The following is a 6,371-nucleotide window of genomic DNA, read 5'->3' as shown; positions in this document are numbered from 1 at the left end:
CGGCTTTTTCTGACTAAGTATCGAGAATGGATAGTGTTTGGCCTTTTGTGAGTGGGTTCTAAAAGATAAACAAACATGGGTTGGCTTTTTGGCTTGACGGGCTATACCTAATGCCTAAATCATCCTCGCTAGATCAATGTGCACTTAATTTCGCTTCGATTAGAGATCGGAGAGGGTTCTAGTGTGTTCGGTGTTCTCTTTCAAACGATCGGCTAGACTACTCCTCAAAGTTTCTTAAGCTTCGAGACATGCATTATTTGGGTCTAGTATGGCAACAATAGATCTCAAAACTTCTTTCACACAAGGTAGTTCATAGGTTAGACTCCAAAATCTAAGGCTTAAGATTATCAACATCCTTGGCAAACACATATGAATCAATCAAAGCAAGCACGCACTTAGTTCTACCTAACACACAAAACAAATCTAAAAACAAACAACCAAAAGTTCCCGCAAGTCAAGAAAAAAATTCCCCCTAAACTTAGGATGCTACATTGTCCTCAATATAGACTTGAACGCTTACCTTGCGGGGGTGGTGATCGCCCCTACTCGCGACCTTTTTACTTAACATGGAGGATCTTCTTTTTCCTCATCTTCCAATTTCGCTCGGGAGGCCTCGTCCATTGATTGACCCATGTAGGAATAAGCGTGATAGCATGATGGTTCTCCGAGCGTGGATAACTCGGCGGCTGTGGAGGCGTCGGATCGCGCTTCTTTCTCCATGGAGGCGGTGATGGGCTCCTCTTTTTCCTCCACGACGGTGTCTTCCTTTGTCTCCAAGGAGGTGGTGGAGGTGGACGAATGGGGTCGATGGAGATCGCCACGGATTTGTTCATGCTTGGCGGAATGAGGCACATGGGTTGGCTCTCATTTGTGGTAGTTTCTCCGCGTTTTCTTGCCACCGAAATTGACAAGCGCCAATGAATTTGCAGATTCCAAGGAAGATCTCCTTGAGGGAGCTTGAAGCTTATAGCATGAAGGACGGGGAGACCATGCTTCTCAAGTGTTGGTGATGAAGTCACAACGCCAAGGAGACGTTGTGGGCATTTCTCCTTTGTGGGAGATAGGATTGGCGGTGGTGAAGTGGGCAGTGGGTTTGTCGGTGAAGGATCCGCCTCGCTCTCTTCGTCTTCACCTAGCGCGTCCATCTCGTCCTCCTCGTCTTCCTCGAAGGCAACCATGAGGCTTTTCTTCTCCACGAAGCTTGATATGGCTTCCTCTTGTTGAGCAATGAAGGCCTCTTGGCTTGCAATGAAATCCTCTTGCCTATTTGAGAGCGCGGACATCCAATCAATCCCGGCTTGCAACAACGCTCTGAGTTTGGAGTTGTCATCTTGAGGAGGAGGGGAGTAGTGAGGGTAGTTATATGAGTAATTATGTTGACTATCCCACTCCTCCATGTAGTGGTACTCCGATGATTGGTCTTGGAGCTCATATTGTTGTGGCGGTGGGGCGTAGTATTGTTGATGATATTGTGGTGCTCCCCACGTGTTGCACGGTTGATCATCACATGGCTCCGTGTAGTGGTGCTCATTCTCCGGCGTTCGGTACGTCGGCCAATTGTAATTCATCGTTGGTTTTCGGAATGGCCCATGAAATAAGAGAACGAACACACGTTAGACAAAAATAAAATAAAAAAGTTCAAATAAAAACTTATGAAATGAATCCCAATTTAAAACTAGTCCCCGGCAACGGCGCCAAAAACTTGTTGCGAATTTTCTCGCACACGCAAGTGCACGTGGTCGCAATAGTAATAAATCGTAAGAACGAGTCGATCCCACGAGGACTAGCTAAATTGAAGATTCAAGATTCACAAGTTTGAATGAGAACCCAAAAATAATGATAGAAGGTTTGTCACAAAATTATCTAGCAAGTAAATAAAATAAACAACAAAACTAAAGAACGGTTTTACAATTATGAAGACGGAGGACTATGGTTTCACGAGTTCAATCTACAGTTCGGATTCACGGAAATTACGCACAATTATTGATGTTCATATATTACTACTCGTACTCACGCTAATCGTATCACTAAATCTCTCTCGAGCATCTAGCAACCTAAACTCAATGCCGGAGTTTTATCTCTCGATCTCAACTCCTAAAAAGCACGGCAAGCATTCACAACAAGAGTACACACACGAGTCTAAAACAACCTAGCTATCTCTAGCCTAGGAATGTATTTTAGTAATCCAAAACAAAAGCACAACAATCTAATCTTTCTCAAGCATTAGAATTGAACATAAAACATGCATAAGGTAGCTAATCTCATACAAGGCATTAAACATGGAATTGAACTAAGCAACATGACAAGAGCAACAACAATAAAATCAATCTATTTAGGAATCCATAATCGTCAAGAACTCGCTACACCATAGCCCTATGGAGGTTTAGTTCATGGTGATACAAAGAACAAAGCAAACATAAATCAAGAACAATGAAACCAACATAATCTTCATAAATAAATGGAGTTCAAGAGATAGAGGAAGATGATAAAACTATGGTGGTGGTGGCTGGACGAATTCCGGTGAGATGGCACTCCGATCTCCTTCTTCTCCAAAGCAAAACCAAGAGAAACTCTAAGGAAAAAATGAAGAACAAAGAAAAGCTCTCTCTCACATGAGATGAGATCCCCAAACCCTAGTATGCCTTAGTATGATTGTATTTGTGTTTTTAAGGATGAATGGGGTCATTTTCGGAGCCATCTGGACCTTTCATTTTGATCCAATGGCCAAAATCCGCTCAGAAACGCAACATTGGAAAAAGCTGATTTCGGGACCGCGCGGCGCGCACTTTTGTCTGCGCGGCGCGTAGATCATTTTTTCAGCTTCGCGCGGTTCGCGCGTACGACTCTGGAGGCAAAAACGACGAAATTTTCGTCCGCGCGGCGCGCGCTTCCCGGTTCGCTGCACACCGTTTTTTAAACGGTCGTAACTCCTAGCTCCGATGTCCGATTTCTGCAAATAAACATGCGTTGGAAAGCTAAGAGGGAGCTCTATCCAATTCTGGAAGTGGATCATCCAGAATAATCATTTAAAAAATCTCAAAATCCTGCCGAAGAGGACGTCGTTCCTTGTTTCGCTCCAAGTTGTCAAAATGTATATGAATCTCCTTGAAATTGTTCGGAATCGTCACATGATGCGCTAATAACCTCCTCAAGACCCAATTGACCTTTTAAACCGGAAAATCACTCACAAACATACAAAAACTATCAAAAACACTTGAGGACTCGTTAGTTTTTAGTCTGGGAAATAGGAGTTTTACGCGTAATAAACGCACCTATCAATTGTAGAGAAGCTCATGCTCCGTTTGAAGATCTAATTTTCCGCTAGTTTTATTACTTTCATTTTTGGATTTATTTCTGAACATGGGATGTGTCATTTAATAATCCGAGGTTTTCTGGACTGTAGCCTTTATGGTTATTCCAAAAAGGATGAATCTTTCTTTCTTTATGTTTTATTACATTATTTATGAACACATGGTTGTGTCTTTAAATATTTCCTTCTATAATTGAATGCCTTGATTGCTTTTATGATATTTGAATATGCATGAATGCTTATGTACTTATGAAAAAGATATAGAATATGAAGGTCACGTTTTTCCGTTCATATGCTATATAGAAGCACAATAAATAAATATAAATATTTTCTAAGTTATTATCTCTGTTAGAATTTAATTAGCTTTTATTGCTTCATTAAATTCTTATGTTGAATATGTTTTATTGTTTAAGAACTATTTAGAGCTTTGAAAGCGTCTAAATAATTATTACCATTATTCGACAATGACTTGTGCGAATAATAAGTAATAAAGGAGACACAACTAAAAGTTAGTGTTGATGATGAATTAAATTAGTGGGAGCTTCCTTAATTGGAACCTAGTCACTAATATTCGTATTGATTGAGTGGGAGCATCCTTGAATGGAACCTAGACACTCTAGATTTATTGATTGAGGGCGAGCATCCTTAATTGGAACCTAGCCAGTCTAAAATTCAATAATCGAGTAGGAGCATCCTTAGCTGGAACCTAGCTACTCTTATTCATTGACTTAGTGGGAGCATCCATAAATGGAACCTAACCTCTAAATAACCAAAATTATTGAGTGGGAGTATCCTTAATTGGATTCTAGTCACTATTGTTCAATAAAAGAGTGAGAGCTTTCTTTAATGAAATCTAGCCACTTGTTGTTCAATAAATAGCAACATCCTTCATAGGATTAAATCAATGATTACCTTGCCACATAAATCAATGAATTACCTTGCCACATAAATCAATGAATTGAAAGGAAGGATAATTTTGAATTATCTTGTCGTTAAAACCAATAACCTAGTGGGAGCATCCTAGAATGGATCCTTGTCACTCTCATCAGCAATAAACTTTCCTTAAATCGAAAGACATGATCTTGAGATATCACTCTCGATCATACTAACTTGTCTGAAAGTTATTAGCCCATATTTAATAGATCTACCTGTTAAGCTATTAGCTTAAAGGAATAGAGAGATCTATAAAAGGATTAATGAAATGGTTAAGCTTTAATAAGCTATAAGGTAATGGATTGAGCCCTTAAGGAGAGACACTATCATCAATGATACTCTTCTTTCTGATATCACAAATCACTTCATTTGGGAACTTCAAAATTGAAGATGAAATGTCTTTTGAGGATGAAGTTGTTAGGAATATTGCCCACTTGAAGATAATGAATAAATGATTACTAAATTCGATAATAAGATTACTTTAGTAGCATTATATGATTAGTGGGTTGAGTTCTAAACAATTAGAATCAATAACAACTATCTTCCATAGCCTCCGTATTAAACTGAGTCACGTGCTGGGCACCTGAGTTCGAGCGGTGAGCTAAAACGAGGTCGATGACTGATATACGCCTGGAAAACTATATCTAAAATCATATATGTGGAACACATAGGTGAAGGCTGATCACTATGTGAGAGCATTCTACACTTGTGGTAAGTGTACGACCTGGACACGTCTTGGTGTAGATGTGTCGTTTAAGGACCGTTACGATACACTAACCGAGGTCACTATGATGGTCACAGTGAGACTTGATCTAAATCCTGAAGTGATCATGGACACTGGGTTATGTTACTGAGCTCTTTGACTTATTCGCTAAAAGGCTATTCATGCTAATTACAGCTTATGTCTTGGGAGTTTTCTCATAGCATAATTCGAGTGGGAAATTATTTACAGATACGGAATCCAGCCTTCCTGAAAGAAGGTTAATGTTCTCTCACCTAAGGGTTGATTCCAGAACCGATAGATTGCTAGCACTTTCGAAGTAAGTAACGTTCGAAAGAATCTTTCGCTGGGGAAGCAACAATGCTTAGGGCTGATATGTATCAAGAAAAGTATACGGGTTGAACCTGAAGGATCTTGATCACGAACTGACTATATCAGTGGACACTCGTCACGATGAGTAAATATAATTCTAGTATAAAGGAGAGTTCAGTCTTGGCTTACAAAGTGGAGTATTTGACCAAGATTAGACGAATCGATGGAAAAAGAGAAAGGACTATTTCGTCTTCTTCATCGGATTTGTTAAGCTTCTACTACTAGGTCCATAGTCCCCGATTCGGCTCTGATAAAGGCGGATAAGAATTTTCGTATAATAATGTTTATCATTATTGATCTCGCTTGCTGTAATTGTGATTGACAACATTAATTCTGGAAAACGGGTATTCGCATAATTAAATAAATATTTATGGTAGAATTGTTTATTTATTGTTTGATCAAGTAAATAAACAATTATTAATTATTTGTTTATTGTTGGACCAAGTAAATAAATAATTAATTGGGTTTTAAGCAATTGGGCCTTGCACACATGAAAAATTCGAATTAGGGTTTTGGCACTAGGAATTTGCGCAAATCCCCTTGGCCGTGCCATCAAGTTCGAAATTTTCATAATTGGTATTTACCAATATTTTCTCTTTAGTTGTTTAAATAAAGGAGAGAGAATAATATAAGATGTTGTCCTATATTTTCTACTTATTTAAAGGAAAGTATTTAGGAGAATATATGAGAATATATTTAAAGGGAAATAATATATTCTCCTTTATTCTCTCACTAAATAAAATATTCTCTATTTAAATAGAGAATAATATCCCATAGATATTGATCTGATGGATGAGAGAAAAAGTAAGATTCACTTGTTGAGATCCAAGGGCCTAGATTTAATCCACCAGTGTGAACACAATAAAAGAAAATAAAATATTCTGGAAGATTCCATGAATATCTCCTTTTACTACTATAAATACGGGTTCATGAGAATGCAAAAATAAGCAATTTTTGAGAAAAATTTCGTGCACTCTAGCCTCCCTTGGCCGTGCACTTCTGCCTCTCTCTCCCCTCCGAAATTCGTTTCCATTC

The sequence above is a fragment of the Urtica dioica genome, chromosome 3 (assembly GCF_054948205.1).
Source record: "Urtica dioica subsp. dioica isolate 48M chromosome 3, U.dioica_male_clone48M_v1_H2, whole genome shotgun sequence".
Taxonomy (NCBI): domain Eukaryota; kingdom Viridiplantae; phylum Streptophyta; class Magnoliopsida; order Rosales; family Urticaceae; genus Urtica; species Urtica dioica.
Note: the sequence above shows the minus strand (reverse complement) of the source record.